The 19,625-nt window shown below is 39.6% G+C and overlaps 1 protein-coding gene across 1 annotated transcript in view; it reads right to left on the bottom strand.

Moving 5' to 3' along the window:
* ATG7 (autophagy related 7) overlaps window positions 1-19,625 on the bottom strand; it is a 248,572-nt gene that overhangs the window by 132,816 nt on the left and 96,131 nt on the right. The gene's annotated exons all lie outside the window — the stretch shown is intronic.

The raw sequence follows: 19,625 nt of genomic DNA, 5'->3' as shown, positions 1-19,625 counted from the left end.
CACTTGCCTCCAAGGATTTTGAATAAAATAGTTACTTAATAGTCAATCAGTTAATAAATCAATATTTCAAGTAATTCTGATGCAAACCTAACCTTTTCCTTGCATCAAGTAGTAGATTAGGTGCTGCCTAAATATCTGCTTCTGGATTTTCTCTATCAGTCAGTGCCAAGCCTCTTTTAAGTCTTTATAAATAAATGAAATGTGTACACACTTTTCAAAGCATGATTTTCCTATAAGAGTGTCCAGTTCCACAGCCCTTGATCTTCAGGTAGGTGACTCTGGGACACAAAGACTGCTACTGTGGATAAAAATTCAAATCCTAAACAGGAACCTCAGAATATAGGCTGTTACAGAATTTCCAAGAATCCCAAACAAATCCAGGGAACCAACTTGAAGCCTATAAAGATACTACATGGGATCATACATTTAAAGCTGGAATGGACCCCAGAAGTCACCTAATACCACTTTCTTAGATTATAGTTGTGGAACTGAGGCCCATGGAGGTTAAATGCTCAAGGTCAAATAGTAAGAAGCAAAACTCCAAAATCAGCACATTAAGCTACCTCATAACCATAACCCTATGATCTCTTAGGGTGTATTGGCAGAAATTAGGTTTAGACCAGCTTCTTTTAACATACATCACAATAAGCTCATAGATATGTGACTTAAATATTAAAGCTATGCCATTAAAAAGTTATATGGGAAGAGAACCATCCAGAAATAAGAGAATTTTCAGCAGTATAGGCTGGCTACCGGCAAGTTAGAAAAAAGAATTTACCTTATGCTCCAGAAACAGAGGAATACCCAACAGCAACTAACCCAATATTTATCTTCCTTATACTTATTCCTCCTATTGGGTCTACTGTTGATTTTGAAATAACTCCTATTGAAATGCAAAAACTTTCAATAAATACTATGAATATATATATGGAGATGTATATCTCCACATTGTATAAAACTATGACTTCAGCATTTGAACTCCAGATGTTCAAGTCCTAAAAAGCTGCCTGGGGCTCTTAGAAATGAAGTGGCTTGAAAGAGTCATTAAGGGTCATGCCAAAGCCAGCATTCTATCCAATTCTCTGAGCACTCCCTACAAAATATACTAATTTACATTCAAATAAAAACAAACATTTATGAAGCACCTACTAAATGTAAGGCACTGTATTCGGAGCTGAGTTGAAGACTTCTATGGACTTGAATCCCTAACAAAAGCATGTAAGTTATACGCAGATAAGTAAGTATGAAGTACATGAAAATAATATGAAGTAATAATAAAGTAATTCTGAGGTGTAAAAAGCACCAGATCTGATAGGTATCCAGAAAGGCCTTAGGTAGGAGGCAAAACAAGATAAATTCTTAAGGAAGCTAGGAATGAGTAGACTTTTCAGGTAACTAAGATTAAGGTGGGAATCTAAAGTCTAATAACAATCAGGTTTGAATTTGGGAGAAAGAAACAGAATTGCCTAATCTGTATTAGTATTTACATTCCAAAACATTCAGAGAGGAGACTAGGATAAGAATATTTTTCCAACCCAACTCAAGTATTTATTGAGTACCTATTCCATATTGTTTGCATACTAATCTTTTTTGGAAGAGAAAATTCCCTGTGCTCCAAGTGCTCTAATATTCATGCTCCTATTTATCACTGAAAGCCCATCCTTTATGCTTTCTAAAAGTTTCCACTAATCAGATTGTGTATTTCTAAAGGTCCTTTGTCCTTTTTCACTTTTAGCCTTCTAAATGTTGGCTACTTATTAGCTACAGTGATTCAGTTTGAGAAGTAAGGTAATAGCTGAAAAAATAAGGGGTAATTCCCAGGAAGGAATTATTTTTCCTAGACTCAGAAAAAATAAATACAAAATAAAATAAGTTTCCTTTTTCTAGCTGACTATTATTGTGAGGTTAAGAGTAAAGGAATCTTTAATCCTCAGTAAACCATGAAGCCAAAACGTTCTCGGCCTAGCACAATGAGTTCCTGCATGCCAAGGTTTCCAATTAATAGTGAGAAAGAAGAGGGAGAAAAATCCAAAAACACTGAGCAATTCCAGAGGTGAGGCTTTGGGGATCTTGACTGAACTTTTGACTTTTCAATGCAGTGCTAGAAAGAACCTCTCAGTAATAGAAATCAGATGTAGGAAAAAGCAAAAACTACAAAAGGGGGAAGTACATGATTTATCCATAATCAAGCCCTACAGAAAGTCAAGTGCTGAAACATTATCAACAATACTAGCTAAGTCATGAGTTTCCTTAAAAATTAATTTTAAAAAATCTTCTGAAGGCACATTTCATCATGCATTTTCTAGTAGTCTCTTTATATGCTCACTGTGAAGCTAATCTAATTAACAAGGTATATGCAGCTTATAAATGTACAAATTATTTCTTTCATGATAATTTAACATTATAGAGGAAAGGAAAACAAAACATTCAAAAATTCTCTCTTCAAATGAATGGGATATGTACAGGTAAAATCTAATGAATTCTTCTGAAGGCGCACTTCACATAAAAAGACTCCTTCATTCCATACAACAGATATGATCTTAAAAAATATGCCCCAAATCAATTTAGACAAATTGAACCATATTTTACATTCATTTTAGAAATACTAGCTTCCTATTTAGAGTAAACTTTCAGGGGCACCCTTGATAGTATGAATAATTGTTTCCTTTTATAATGTGAATAATGACTTCATTGCTTTATTCAATTTGTAAGGCTGGCTTTCCTTTAAACAGGGCACAGCTGTATACATAGCCTGGATAAAGGCTATATCTTCTTCAAAAGAAATCTTCAAATATTATGCCTTTAACATAACAGGTGTTCAACACATATCTGTTGACCTGAATTTGTCATGACTCTCCTTTCAAGAACCTTCAGTGATTCTCTAATATCTATTATAGTAAGTCCATATTTCTCAAACTGACATTTACTATCCTCCATTAATTGGTTATTTTCTCTCCATATCTTTTACTACCTCTGTACTCTAGCCAAAGCATCATTTTTAAAACATTCCCACCTTTGAGTGTTTATGCTATTCCTCTACCTAAAATGGAGTCCCTATCTCTCACTTGTCGGTTCAAATCAGGTAATTCTTTCAAAGGTCAACTCAAGTATCAATGTGGCATATTAGAAAATAACAACAGAAGTCTAGAAAGTGGGGTTTCAGGCCTGGTTCTGCCACTAATATAACTAAAATAAATATGTATTTGCACAAATTCTAAGTAAGCTATTCTAAATAAGTAACATTTCATTTCCTTTGGTAAATGTAATAATTTATAGTTACAAAATTAGTTTCATGTAAATTAAATTTATCCTCCCAACATCCTCAATGATTAACTCCTATTATCCTCTCCATTTCAGTGATTCTGAACCCTGCAGTTGCCATTATTCCAACTCTCTTCCTTGTCTGTCCCCTACACCCTGCTCACTATTTCCCAGAAGAAAGGCTTGATCTGACTTCCTTTGATGTTCTCTTAATTTGTCTCTACCACCCAATCAAAATTCCTGTAGTTGTGGTCCACCAGCCTCAAGGACTCTCCACTTCTTTCCTTAATGATTTCAGTGTCTGGCTTACAGTCTTTCTGTCATCCCTTACGCCTGTCCTTATATGAGAGGGGGATCAGATCAAACATCTTAACTTCCCATTTCCTCAACTTACTCATTCTTTGTGATCTCCCGACCCTTGATCTAAGAAATATACCACTTCCACATCCAGGGACACATTCACATTCCCTTCTCTGATCACAATCTATTATCATTCCACTCGTCCTTCTCCATTGTGACCTTCATTCCCTCCATCCCCCAGTTTTTCTTCAGGCCATCATCCCTCATATAGGCTTTGATCTCCTCCCTTGCCCATCTTGCCTACCTGACGAATCAGTTCAACACTATACTTTTCCCTTGTCCCTTTATCCTATTGTCAATCTTGTCCTGCCAAGTCTTGGTTTGGGAGAACTCTTCACTACCCACTGTCTTTGTTCTTACTCATATGCTGCTGAACAAAGCTGAAGAAAACACCAGACTGTGCTAATTGGATCCACAACAAATTTACATTACATAACCTCAACTAAGCCCTCACTGCAGCAAGGGAATCCTTTTACACCTCCCTAATTGACTCTCTCTCACTCACCACATTGGCTCTTTCAAACCTTTTCATCACTCCTTAAACCTCCCCCAGCTCTCCATCCCCCAACTCTTTCAGCTAAGAACCTGACCTCATATTTCACAAGAAAAAAAGTGAAGTTACTTGATGAGAGCTCTCCTTTTCCTTTACTCATCTTACTTCACTTAGATGCCTTCTAACAACTATCTCCTCCTTCACCTATCTCAAGAAATGGGTGGCCCTTCTCTTTGCCACAATCAACCGTTCTACATACAGAAGTGATCCCATTCCATATTCTCCAAGAGATTGTGCCCCTTCTCTCACTTATCTTCAATCTCTCCCTGTCTACTACCACTGCTCCCTTGTCTATCAACATGCTCATGTCTCCCACATCCTTGAAAAGCCCTCACTGGATCCATCTATCTGCCCCCACTAACTACCATTCAACACTTCTCCTTTTTCTGAGTAAAGTCCTTGAAAAGACCATCACTTCTTTCTTCTCTCTTCAGCCTGGCTTCCAAACTCCTAACTCAACTGAAACTATTCTCTCTCAAGTTATTAATGATCTTTTCATTTCCAGATCTAATAGCTTTTTCTCAAGTCTTTATTCTTCTTTGACCTTTCTGCAAGCTTTGTCTTTGACTTTTAACTTTGACAAAGTTACCTTCTCCGAGATCAAAAGGGAAAAAGCAGAGGTAGTGATTGCAGATGGCCTTCTCAAGGAATACAGGAGAAAAATGACAATAATTAGCAGGGATAGAAGGATCTAGTGAGGCTTTTTTTTTTAAACCCTTATCTTCCATCTTGGAGTCAATACTGCTTATTGGCTCCAAGGCAGAAGAGTGGTAAGGGCTAGGCAATGGGGGTTAAGTGACTTGCCTAGGGTCACATGGCTGGGAAGTGTCAGAGGTTAGATTTGAATCTAGGACCTCCTGTCTCTAAGTCTGGCTCTCAATCCACTGAGCTACCCAGCTGCCCCCTATGTGAGGCTTTTTTGAAGATGCAGAAGACATGGATATGTGTACAGGCAGTAGGAAAGAAGCCAATAGGCCAGTAAGTGACTAAAGATTATTGAAATAGTAGGGATGATGGAGTGGATAATCTGCAGAAAACAGGCCGATTCCAGATCACGTGCATATAGAGAAGTTTGCCTTGGCAAGGAGAAAAGCCATCTCTTCGTGTGAAACAGGTGAAGGGGGAAATAGTTGCACAAAGCATATGTGATGTAAGATGAGGAAAAAAGAGGAGAGTTATCAAAAAATAGATTCAATTTTTTCAGTGAAATATGAGACAAGATTTTCAGCTGAAAGGGTGGAGGCAGGAGAACTCTGAGAAATTTGAAGAAGAATGAAAAAGTTTAGAAAAACTACTGTCATGAGGGGGATACTGAACTGATTAGGCAGGCATAAAAGGAGTGTTCTGCTGCAGTTAGGGCCCAATCAAGATTACATTAACACAGAAATATTTAAGATCACAAATTTGGAAATAGGTGGGACCTTAGAGACTCTACAATATGACTCCATCATTTTACAGATGAGAAACAGAGGCCTGGCGCAGTTATGTGACTAGAAAGGGACAAGAAACAAGGGTGAATATAACTGTGTAAATAGAATTAGCTCAAGCCCATTCATAGTTAAAACTCTAGCCACCAGAGATGATATCAGATGATACCCTTAGTGAGAGGGGAGATGAGTTACCCACATGTGACAATAAGTAACAAATCAAGAACAAGGGACTGCCCTTTGGGCAGTCCAAATCAGTGTAGAGGCTGCCATTTGTCCACTTGAAATAGAGGTGGGCTCACAGGAAGTGATGAGAGACACTATCTCTTCAAGTATGTTGGTTACTTCCTGTTGGGGGAGTTCCTGCTGAAGCATCTCCGCTGATACCTCAGGCAGCTTCTCCTCTGAATTGTCCTGTGGGTAAGTTAGGCTGACTTCCTTGGCCTACCTTGGTGTTTCCAGACTCTATTTTAAATAGGCCTCTTGCCTCTCTGATTGCTAAGGCCTTGTGGCTTGTAGCCTAGTTTAATTTGCCTTTTTACTCTCTCTACGTCCGGGCCTCTGCTGGCCTGGGCCAGCCTCTCCCTCTCTCTAATTCCCTACCTTCTACCTTCCTAATTGTAAATAAACTACCATAAAACCCTTCCTGACTTGGGTCTGTTTTAATTATGGAATCAATCTGAATTATTGATTCCCGGCGACCACACCTTAAATATATATCCATATAATATCTAATATCCAATTATTACATAACAGAGGAATCGCAGGAAAAAACAAGGGCTGATAGAAGAGTGTAACTATTAAGAGTGAGAATCATAAATGAAATATGGAAGGCTGAAGAACTGAAAGTGATCAACAAGGAAAATTAAGGCCAGTATTCACTTCTTGTTAAGTAAGTGAACAAAAAAATATAGAATTCCTTTTTTGTGTCATTCCCTCCCCCCAACCGCCACCCTGGCTCCACTCCTTTAACCATGTGGACCCAATGATGAAAGTAAAGGCTCCTTTCCATAGGTTCCTTTCTGTCCAAATTGGTTAGATTCTGGTCCCACTCCCTGGTAAATTTAGTTGCTGAAGGGAAGCTGGGGGGCAAATGCTCCATTTCCCAGTGTCTTGCATAATCGAGAGTTCATCTTATTTTTAAATTTCAACCAGATGCCCAATAGCTTTTAGTTATGGTTCTCTGGGATGCATGGCATATGTAAGTTATGTAAAAAAGAGATAAAGAATAAAGTAGAGAAACATAGTATCACATGATTCATACAGTTATCATCCTAATCAGGTCTGTTGTTATTCATATGCTTGTTGGAACCACAATATAGAATTTATAAGCCCACTCTCTTTAATAAGGAAGGCCAGATTGGGGTTCATGATATGCAACAGTAAAAACTATAGTGTTTTCCAGGATAATTATTGGCATGCTGTAGTAGAAAACAGATAAGTTTTTTGTTCTTTGCCTAAGGCCATACAACGGAAAGTGCACATTACTTTGAATCATCCAAACACAAAACGAGGCACAAGTATCTCTTACAGGATGTAATAGAGACTTCAGATCACAACTTCCAAAAGCTTAAAATTCAAGATAACATTTCAATTTTGAATGAGACTTGACTTTCTACAATTTTAATTTATGTATTTGCAAGTACTTATAATAACAAGTATCTATAAACAATCCTAAATTCCCATACTTGCACATACCAACATCAGAATTCTACAAAGAAATAGGATAATTACAACCAGCCAGACTGGTTCATTCTAAGTTGCACATGTACAAAGAATAAGTAAAAGAAAGCTACTCAACAGCAGCTGAAATGATGAGTCACAGCAATTACAAAGAGCATGGGCAACTGAAATGCTACTATTATCAGGACATAATGAAGAAGAACCTCAAATACAGAAGAAAATAAATGGCTAGAAAGTAGCATCAAGCCTGGGCTAATATAGGATAGGGTCAGGGTGACTCATTTTAGACAAAAAGCTGAAGCCCTCTTCTCTATTAGAACTTAACATCTGGAAAGGACCTTAGAGATCATTCAGTCCAATTTACAAGTGAGGAAACCAAGGGCCACAGAGGCTAAATGAGTTGGCCCCGTGTTACCTAAATAGTAAAAGGTAGAGCCAAGACATGAATCCCATACTCCTTCCACCATCTTGCCAGGAGGCAAAACAGCTTGAGCACAAATAAGAAGCAGCAGCCCCAGTCACAAAACCAAAAGATAGTCTTAGAATAAAAGTGTCACTCTGCACAAACATCACCCATCAGTCATACCTTTACACTGGAAAAGCAGCTCAGTCACAATGCTATCTTTCCAAAACAGATTTAAAAAAATAAAAAAGATGATATAAGAGACTTCAAATGTTAAGGTCCTAAGTTATTAAACACACATTGCTTTTAAAAGCTTTTTTTTTTAACCTACTACTTTCCTTTCCAAATACTACATAGAAATAAGTTTCAAGAAGCAAATTTTTATTGAGTCCTTTCCCTACACTCATCTTTGTGCTGAACACTTTGGGAAGTAGAAGTCCTTCTTGTCTTTATGGAAAAGACAATCTGATTGGGGACACAAGACTCACATAACTGAAACAAATAGAAAACAATGGCGGCATACAGTAAAATGCTCAATTGAATATAATTCTGAGCCCAAACTTCTGCACAGAGCATCAAACAATCAAGGAAACAACGAGCATTTATTAAATATTTACTATGTGCCAGGCACTGGGGATGCAAAAGAAAATGTGTTTTCACTTAACACCCAGACAGCCAGAGTCACAGAATCTCCGAGCTGGCAGAGACTTCAGAGGTCATTTAGCCCTCTCCATAACTAAACAAGAATCTCCTTTATAATTATTGCAGACAAATGGTCATCCAGCCTCCATAGGAAGACCTCCAGCAATGGGAAACCCTCCAGATCCCAATACAGCCCATTCTACTTCTGGACAATTCTTAATTGTTTAGGAGTTTTTCCTTATATTAAGCCTATGTTTGCCTTATGTTCCTAGTTCAGATCTCAAGGCACACAGAACAAGTTTAATCCCTCTTCTATATATCAGTCCTTTAAATATTTGAAGATAACTAAATAAGCTAGATAGCTCAGTGGATAGAGTCCTGGGCCTGGAGTCTAGAAGACCGGAGTTCAAATTCAGCCTCTAACACTTACTAGCTCTGTGACCATGGGAAAGTCATTTAACCTCTGTTTGCCTTAATTCATGGAAAAGGAAATGGCAGACCACTTTATTAGTTTGCCAAGAAAACCCCAGAGACATTATTGGTGTGCTATGGTCCATGGGGCCATGAAGAGTTGGTCGTGACTGAACAACAACATATGCCTCCCAAGTCTTTGCTTCTCAAAGTTAAACAACCTTAGTTCCTTCAACTATTCTCATATTGCTTGTTTTCTAGTCTACTCACCATCCTCATTGCCTTCCTCTCAGCGCAAGATAGGATGCCAATACCCCTCTTAAAATATGGTAAGCAAAACTGAACCCAGTACTCTAGCTATGGCCTGACAAGAAGAAGGAATATCTGTATGATCACTTCCCTTTTACTAGATACCAGGCTTCTATTAGTGCAACCTATGGTCATATCATAATGTCGACTCATGTTGACCTATCTGAAACCTATTTAAAGTCTATTTTAAAAAATTCTTTTTCACATGAACTTGTGAGATTTTTAAAGTTCAAAGAAAGTTTTTATGATCATCCCTAACATTACCAGATCTGTCCCACCAAAAATACCAAATTTCTCTTTCCTGTATGCTACCCTCTTTGACTTTTGCTGTGGGTACGGAATAGGGCATGAAGAAATACAGTTTTTATACTCACTAATATGTACTCACTAGATGTACTCAAGATGTGAGCAATTCATCTAAATACCAATAAACTACAGAAGGAAGAGAATCCTGTTATTATAGACAATCTCCTGTACATGAAACCAAAAGAAATGGATGACCAGAAAAGTGAGTGGGTGAGTCACATCAAGAGTCCATATAATAAGGGGGGAGCTGGGTAGCTCAGTGGATTGAGAGTCAGGCCTAGAGACAGGAGGTCCTAGGTTCAAATCCGGCCTCAGACACTTCTCAGCTGTGTGACCCTGGGCAAGTCACTTGACCCCCATTGCCCACCCTTACCAATCTTCCACCTAGGAGCCAACACACAAGTTAAGGGTTTAAAAATGTAAAAAAAAAAAAAAAAAAAAAAAAAAAAGCATGTAATATTATAGAAGGCAAGAAAAAGTTCTTCAAAGAGGATGTACTCTCTTTGGGGGGTTTCTCAGGGAACATAGGCAAGAGTTGCATAAGATGGCAAGGATGGGTCTATAAATCTCCACCATTTTTTTGTGGTAGGGGATGGAATACCTCCATTGATGAGGTCACAGATGTAGTAAAGTATTAAGGTATAAGGAGAATATAAAGTTGGGATTTTATAAATCTCAGTTACTCATCTATAAAATGAGGGCCTTGTAACAGAAGATCACTAAGGTGATCATATCATAAGTAGTAAAAATAGGTACAAAGGTGCTAAATAGGGTGCAAGGAAAACACCACCTGGAGGATTATAGAAAACTTCGTGGTGGAGGCGGCATTTAAACAAGGGACTTAAGGGAAGGGTTGGATTTCCTTGATGGGCATCCTTTACTGGAGAAGGGATATAAGGCAGATAAAGCCAATAGAATCCAGCTCTAAAATTCTTTGACTCTATAAGTTGTCACATTCCTGTTGATAAAATAATAGTGTTCAACTAGGCAATGTCTAACTAAGGTTCCTTCTAGAGTTAACATTGTATGAAATTATGAAAACTACCAGGTAAAAAGCCTTACAATCTAGAGACAGAGCCTAATACAATGGTTCAGGATACTTGCCTAAGAGGCTTTGATAACAGTTATAGCACCTCATTTGTCCTCACAACAAGCCTGGGAGGTAGATGCTATTATTATTTTCATTTTACAGATGAGGAAACTGAAGTAGACAGAGGTTAAGAGATATGTCCAGAGGTCATACAACTAGTAAGTCTGGCCTCTGTCTGCGGCAACATTTGAATTCTGGCCTTCTGGTATTCTACCACTGCCCCACTTTTGGTTTCCCCACTTTGGGAAAAGTGGCACCATGCCAATGAAAATGAACCCATATGCTATCTTTGACATATGTGCTACAGGTTCTAAAGCATGCTGGAGGATGAGAAATAGCTTTATGAATGTCCTTCTCAATCACAGTCTATCTCTCAACAACTATTCCCATTATCTTCCTTCCTTCCCTCTCCCCCAGGTCCTACTTTAATCACTTTCACAGTGCTTTTATGTCCTATGTCAGTAATGAGTCATTTAAGCCTGGTCTGAGGGCCATTCAGTACAAGATACTTCTGAAGTTGCCATTCTACTACAATCACATCTCAAGAGGTAACTTTCACACACATCTTTTTCAAAATGAGTTACCTTCTTTTAAAAGCATCCCGGAGTGGAGCTTTAGAGAAATAGTATCTTAGCCCTTGTCCAAGCTGGATCATACACTTGTCATCTGGGGTCCTCTGTGAGAGGCTGCTTTTGCTCTGAGGGCTTCCCATTCAATGGGAAACCACAGGAAGCTAGGGAGACAGCCTGCACATGTGGGCTTCTCTGTGATCTGGGAACCAGCCAAAAAATGATGCCATTGCTCATTCCTGGGCTCCTGGAATGCACTGGTCCCACTCTTTCTATGGTGGTTTCTGGAAAACCACCTGGACTGCATTCTACTCCAGAATGACTTCATGCATGGTGATTTCATTCACACTTCTATTTGCTGTACAATGGAGTGGACAGCAGGCAAACTGTCCTTTCTCCCAAACCCACAGAATTCCGGTCGCATTTTCATAACTCAGTAAATGCAAAACAGAAGCATTTGCATTTGTTTTACAGACCATTGTCTTAGGATCTTAGCAGCTGTATGTCCTGCCCAACCCATTCCAGCCTCTTCAAAACAATACTTTTCTCAAGTTAAGGATTTACTAAAACAAAAAAGGAACTGCTATTGACATAGTAAGTGGGCAGGCATCAGATCCTAGACGGGTATCCTAAGGGCCAGGGTCCTGTGGCCTGTGGAAGCCTTTCAAAGGTCACTGCTTCACTCTAACTCCTTCTGAACCAGGTGCCCTCTGACATCCTGCCTCAGTTTCCTCTGATACCCCAGCTTGAGATTCTGGATATTTCCCAACCTGTTTCTCTAGATCTGCTCTCCCAGATCCCTAGTGCCCATCCTGGTTGGGCCCCAGCTCCCCTGGCAGCTCTAACCTGCCTGTTCTTAGCCCAGCAGCACTGCACGCTGATCCCAGATGAAACTGCCAGACCTCAAGTGGCTCTCTACTGCCCTCTGCCGCTCCTGGTAAACTTCATGTGGCTCCAGGCCTGCCTTTCAGGGTCCTGTTCAAAGGCCTCTCCATTGAGATTGGAGAAATCATGCAGGAATTGGGAAGTCACCCCAGAAGCTGGTCACATGGCCTGAAATTCTACCAGGAGAGAAGGCTCCTTCTAGGCCAACAAACACTTCCTGAACATCTACTATGTCCTGGGTCCTAGGGGAGCAGGTGTGGGGAACAGAGAGGGCTAAGACTGGATTGTCTTGAGGGAGCTCAGTTACAGATGGTGACATAAGCACTTAGGGAAGAGGGGCTTTAAAGAAGGGATTCTTCACTTGGTGCCAGTGACTGTGTTTCCTTCATTTAAAAAAAATACTCCAACATGCTCGGTTTCCTCCGTAACCACGTGTATGTTATTTTATGCATTTAGGAGCATCATTCTGAGCAGGGCTCCAGAAACCTCACTGACTGCCCAAGGGCTCCAGGATACCCAAAGGTGAAGACACCCTCTTTAAAATAATGAGAAAGCTTCTCTGACAAAGAGGCCAGATCCAAATGGGGGCAGCATCAACCTCTTGGGATAGACGTACAATCTCCAGTGTGATCACTTCAAAGAGCTCAGAATACAGCATCTTTCTCAGTGCACCAATCTTGTTCAAATCACACCATATTTTTAAATACCATTTAAATACCATTTATTTTTATTTTTAAATACCTTTATATTTTAAATAAACATATTATTTAAACATAAATATATATTTTTAAGTGCCATTTAAATACCATTGGCACATTTTTTATGCCAATGGTATTTAAAGCTCCCAAACAGTCACAATGGGCATCGGATGCCCATTCCAGTACAAAACATCCACTGAGCTCCTCTTATTTCCAACAGCTCTCCAAGATCAACTCAACGGGCTGATCCTTGCCCACTGGAGGAAGAGGAAGAGGAGGCCTGGGTGAGGAGCTTTAGGGGCAAGATCTGGATAATCTCAGGGCTGCACAAATGCTCCAGGCTCCTGGGGGAGGAAGGTGCAAGAAGAGGTAACAGATGGGCATACGAGACAAACTTGGCATGCTTCCTAGTTTTTATCTAGGGCCCACCCTGTAGCTGGATCTCCACTTGGTAAGGCACAGCATGATCCCAGAGGAGGAACTTACTTGGGTGGAAGGTGTAAAGTTTAAATTCTTTTAAGAATAATTTCAGGATAAGGATCCTACCATCTCCCCAGAATCCAGACGACGAACTTGTTTGGTGAAGACACCATGAAGATGTCTGAAAAGCCTTCACTGTACCATGAAGACCAAATTTTGAACTTTGGGGTGCAGTTGATTGAACTATGGGGAGTTGAAATTGAGTTGTACATATTGTTTTAATTGTACACTGTTATACCAATAGGGGACTGCCCCCAAATTGGTTTTTTGTCAATGCGGCTAATTTTAACCATTTGTTCATCTATTTCTTTTATCCTCCAAATTCCTAAATTTTAGAAGTTGTCTATTTTTACAGGTCCAGCGAAGAAAAAGGACTAACCTTTTTTTTTGCCGGACCTCACGGGGAATTGTAAAAGTGAAATTGGGAGATGTCATCTTTAAGTATATATATGTATTTTCTATGGACACGGGGAAATTATCAAACTACATTTCCCGTGGTCCAACGGGTTTCCAGTTCCGGTTCTTTGGGCGTGGGGAGGCCTACGTCTCCACGCAGAGAGGAGTTTAAATCTCCTGGGTTAGGAGGGAGTGGCTCTTGGCCAGCAGACTGAGGAAGAGGTAATAATGACTGGGGCGGCAATTTTGAATTCTTACAAGCGCGTGGTCTAATGACTTTATCTATCAGCATGGCTTTAATTAAATTACTAATATTTATATTTATAGCAGCCTTTATTATTTTTCATATTTATAAAGGAAAATACTATTTAGTTGGAGCAATGAAATTATAGTGACAACCCAATAGAAAAGGATACCATTGGCTGGTGAAACACTATGTTTGTCCTAACTTACCTTGTTTGGTAATAACTTATAAGTATATTGTCACTAAATCCTACTATAAGATTACAAGACTATTATAACATAGCAGCTGTATGTATGCCCTGCCCAACCTATCCCAGCCTCTTCAAAACAATTTGCAAGAGCCAATTTGTAAAGTTTATTGGTTGTATTCCTATGGAACAAGTGCTCCTCATAATGTTTTACCCAATACTGAGTTTTTAGAACACGTTAAGGATGCTATGCCCATCACTACAAATAGTTGATAGGAGTACCATCTAGTTCCAGAACTCTCTGGTTGCTAAGAGTAGGTCCCTAAAGAGATATAGCTTCAGTTCTTCTAACTCTAGGATAGAGTTATAAGAGTTATATTCTTGTTTTCTCTCTATATATTCCATATATATTCTTATAATCCATGGGTATGTATGGATATATACATATAAGTGTTTGTGAGTATGTGTGTCTATAACTATATCTGGATCTAGACCTATGGAGTTCTTTATTCTACAATCTGTCTGGGTCATACCTGGTTTTAGCCATTCCCTTCAAGATGCTATATCCTAGAAGTCAAATGGTAGCCATGTAAGGAAGTGATGTGCTACCAATCTATTTCATAATTTTAAAATCTTTTTCTTCCCACCTTGGTTTCATGTTCTGTTCCTTTTTCATCCTCTCTTTGCAGACATTAAATGCAAAGTCCACACCCACGTAGTAGAAAGAATATAAGACAGGAGGCCAAAGGATCTGGATTCTAGGCCTTTCTCTATCACTACTTAGATTTTGGACAGGACAAAGCAATTAATCTTTCTGGGTGTGTTTCCTTAATAATAATAAAAAAAAAAAAATGGAGGAATTAGGAGATCTTCAAGCACCCTCCAAGATCTAATATCCTAAGACTGCAATTCTAGGATGCTCATTTTACACACTCAAGAGCCACACAGTGTTTGGCCACAAAGCCACAAAAAAATTTTTATCGAAACCCACCATGATTTATATACCTCGAAATGAATGTTTCCATCAAAGTGGTCATTAGGAACCCATACAGTTAAGAAGACTTCTACTTAAGAGAACAAAGACAAAACAAATAAACAAACAAAAAGGACAGGTATTTATGTCACGGAACTTTAAGGAGTCCTCTACTGGATCTGCTTTGGGAATCTGGAGCAAAACCTCAATGCTGAAAAATTTTTAAGAGAACAATATGGATGGAGCAGAATCTCACGCACCATCACATGCTATAAAGTGAAAGGACACTGATTGCTTAACACTTCCTAATGATGTTAACAATAACTTAAGAGCTAAACATATTTATCTTACACTGGAAAAAGTGAACTCTCACCTTTGGCTTTGAGAAGAAGGCTGCAACTGAATAAACCAACTTAACCAATAAGAGTGATGAAAATTCTAAGAAATGACAGTCTGTAAAGTATATACACACAAGTAAAATATTGTCCTGGTGATGGTGTATGGGCAAAGATCATGAAACAACACAATCTCTGAGGAATCAATAGAGAGGTAGACAGGCCAAAGTGGCTTCCCATATGTTGTCAATGATAACAAGCACAAAAGGCATAACTGAGAGCATCCAGAATTTGTATGAATAGAAAAGGAGACAGGCTGAGGGTCATATGGTAATAGCAAGGGATAATCCCAAGTGCTATACTGATGAAATGTTAAAACTCCTTGCAAGGGGAATGGGGGGAACAGAGAGACAGCCAAATGACTTAGTGGATTGAGGGACAGGCTTCAATCACTTCCTAGCTGTGTGACCCTGGGCAAGTCACTTAACCCCCACTGCCTAGCCCTTACCACTCTTTTGTCTTATCAAATAGTACTGAGTCTAAGATGGAAGGTATGGGTTTAAAAAAAAAAGTCCCAGATAGGAAGTTCTCCAGAATATTGGGTAGATGTTCTAGGGAAAATGTACAGGAAGACATGAATGCAAACCGAATAGGATGAGATGACACGGAAGGTTTGTAACTGCCACCATCAAAGGAAAAAGTCATGCTGATGACAGATTGTGGATTCCCTCTAGGATAAGTACTGAAGTACCCAAGTATAACTATTGAAGGTGAGTTACCTCTACACTCCAACCAAATGACACTTCATACAGGACATCCCACCTCAGTGCCTTTGTACAAACTATCCCCCACCCCAGGCCCAGAATACTTTTACTTCTCCTCTGTATATTGGCATCCCTAGCTCCCTTCAAGGCTCAGCTCAGAGGCCTTTCTTTATTTTTACAGTTGTCAGTATCTACCCTCGATCCCCCAAGGCATTGTGCATTTATGTGTGTGTGTCCTGCATTTACTTATCTGTGAACATGCTGTATTCCCTCAGGAGAATGTAAGATTCTTTGAATAGAATGTCTTACTTTAATATTTCTATCCTTTTTTCTAGGGCCTAGCAAAAAAAGTAGATAGTTTAAAAATATACTGATTGACTAATCTACCAGAATACCAACTGAGTTAAATATAACAACTAAGAAGGTAAAGTACTGGAAGTCTGAGGCATGTGTTATTTCCCTGATTCTTATATTCTCCCCTGAATAATAAAAGAAGCTCACTGACAAACTACTTTGCAGAAAACTTATAAGGAATCTTGGGAAAGTACCCATAAAATATTTTCAAAAGAAATAAATGACTACAACAGTACCTGAGGAGATTAAGCCAGAGCAGCCACAGTTTGGTGTCCTTGCACACCTCAAACTGAATACATCTGAAACAGAACTCATTATCTTATACCCACAAACTGTTCTTCTCTTCCTAACTCCCCTATTTCTATTTCGAATATTACCCTTCTGCTAATCCCTCCCCGAATCACTACCTCAGAGTCATCCTTGATTTCTCAATCTCCCTCATCCCTTTTATACAATCAGTTTCTAAATCTTGTCAATTCTCCCTCCACATTTCTCGTTTTTTCCGACTCCCTTCTATCTCCATTCACATGGCCACAGTCCTTGTTCTGGCCTCTCACCTCCTAACTAGTGTTCCTGCCTTCTCTACCACACTATTGCCAGATAGATATTTCTAAAATAGAGCTAACCAGTGAAAAAGTAAAGTGTAGAAACTATTAGGTTGAGATCATCCAGGAAGAGTCCATCCAAGGAAAGGGAAAGAATAGTCATTCTGGGGTCAGTTACTTGGCAGTCTTTTTCTTAATAAACATTTATTAAGTGCTTACAATATGTTGGGCACCATGACGTTTCTCTTGTATCTCTTAAAGATCTTTGCTTATGCTCCTCCTGTGTACCTGTCATCTTAACCTGTGTCAATGTCTCATATTTCTTGACTATTTTGTAGGTTCCTTGAGGGGAAAAGCTCTCATGAGCTTAAATGTGTGCTCTCCATTTTTATAGCTCACTGAGCACATCTGCTTGCCAAAGTAATAGGTGTTTCAATATGTCCTGAATTCTATTCTTGAATTTCATATATATTTGGTGATTCTAATGAGAATGGATTTTACTAGTGCTAAAAAAAAAAAAAAATCATGTCACTTTCCCGCACAAGAAAAGATAAAACACAACCTCCTCAGCCTGGCATTGAAAGCCCTCACTAGTTTGGTTCTCATTTACTATTTTGGCCTTCCTTCATACCCATCTCCTTCATGAGCTCCAGGTTGCAATCATACTTGTCTACTTGCTTATTCCCCTTCTCTGGTCTTTGCCACCAGGACTCAATGGCTTTCTTATCCTGGAACATCCCTCCACTATGATAGCCCCCCTCTTCTCACTTGGGGATGGCCCAAGCTGGCCATGCTTCATTACCCATCTGGTTGTGCTATTGAGTCTTTACTGCCATGACTTATCTACTATCTATCTACCATGACATCACACCATACACCATTTACTACATGATGCCTTCTCACCTTGGAACTTCCCCTAGCATCTGGAGCAAGTACCTTCTCTCATAGGACACTGGGTAAGTCACATAACCTCTTGTTCCTCAGATTCCTCAGCTATAAGATTTGGACAGTAATACCAGGCCTACCTAGCTCTTTCCTTGTGAGGATTTGTCAGTCAGTCAATAAGCATTTGTCAGGTACCATGTGTCGACTACACATGGGATTCAGACAAAGACACATGAAGTAAGGGATGTGTACATGTGTTTTGAATATTACAGAGAACTAGATAATTTTTTTTCCAATTACATCCCTAGGTTAAGACTCAGGGAATTAAATAAGGACATTCTGAATGGTTCTTAAAAAGAATAAGAAACAGGAAGCTGCAATTTCTAAGTCTATCTTAATTTAAAGGAGAAATTATTTGCCAGTATCTTTCAGGATTTTATGATTGCTCTTCCTAAAGTTGTATAAATGTGTATTGGCAGAAGTTGCCTGGACTGACTTCTTTCATTATAGGATGAGGGGCAATTAGGTGGCTCAGTGGATAGACAGCCAGGCCTGGAATAAAGAGGACCTGGGTTCAGATCTTGCCCCAGACACTTCCTAACTATGTGGCCCTCGGCAAGTCACTTAACCTCCATTGCCCAGCCCTTACCAGTCTTCTGCCTTGAAACCAATACTTAGTATTGATTCTAAGACAGAAGGTAAGGGTTTAAAAGGAAGAGAAAATAACAGAATGAAACAGAAATGGCAGAATGAAAGACATTTATTGCTCATGGGTAGGCCAAGCTAATATAATAAAAATAACAATTCTACTTAAATTAGTTTACTTATTCAGTGTCATACCAATCAGCCTACCAAAAAACTATTTTATAGAACTAGAAAAAAAATAACTAAAAAATCATCTTGAAGAATAAAAGGTCAAGAATATCAAGGGAAGTAATAGGAAAAAAATTGAAAGATGGTAGCCTAGCAATACCAGATCTGTACTATAAAGCAGTAATCATCAAAAAAATCTGGTCCTGGCTAAGAAATAGAAGGATGGATCAATGGAATTGATTAGGGGTAAATAACTTCAGCAATCTAGTGTTTGATAAATCCGAAGATCCCAGCATGGAATAAGAACTCACTATTTGACAAAAACTGCTGGGAAGGGGCTTCCGGGTTAAGATGGCGGCAGAGTAAGAAGCAGCTCTTAACCTCTCCTGACCGAAACACACAAAACTCCTCAAGGGGACATAAAAACAAGTCCAGACAAACGGAGGGACCCCACATCAGGGCACAGCGTGGAAGGTACGTGGAATCGAGACATTTCCAGGCTAAAAAGGGCTCTCACTCACTCAATCGCGGGCTGAGCAACCGCCCCACCCCCACCCCCTCCACACTCACCTATAGCTCCGAACCCAGCTAAAAAGAAATAGAGCAAGTTTGGGGCACCCATCGAGTCATCAGCAGCTCCGGGACCTGTTCCTGAGAGCAGCAAGACTTAGGACCCCATTAAGTCAAGAACGCACGCGAAATCTGAGCGCGCGGGAGCAGAGAGTGGACGCTGGGTGCAGAGTGCCGGCTGAGCAGAGGCGTGGGTGGAGGCAGACACAGCCTGGAACTAAAGCCTAAGTGGGGAACCAGTGAAGACGGGTATACGACTGTGGAAGTAGCTCCCTGAGACTTGTAAAGAAACCTCCAGCAGAGGATCAAGCAAGGGAATCCACCAGGGGGCTTGACCTTGGAAAAAACTAGAACTCAGACCTCAGGAGCCAATAGATCTCTGATAGACACTGAGCGCGAGGATAAACCTGAGAAGCTGCTGGGCTAATGATGGCTAATCAGTTACAGGAAATTCAGAAGAGAAAGAATAATAACAAAAAAAA

This window comes from Gracilinanus agilis, chromosome 1 (genome assembly GCF_016433145.1).
Source record: "Gracilinanus agilis isolate LMUSP501 chromosome 1, AgileGrace, whole genome shotgun sequence".
Lineage (NCBI taxonomy): Eukaryota > Metazoa > Chordata > Mammalia > Didelphimorphia > Didelphidae > Gracilinanus > Gracilinanus agilis.
The sequence above is the reverse complement of the archived record's forward strand: the minus strand, read 5'-3'. Positions and strand labels throughout refer to the sequence as shown.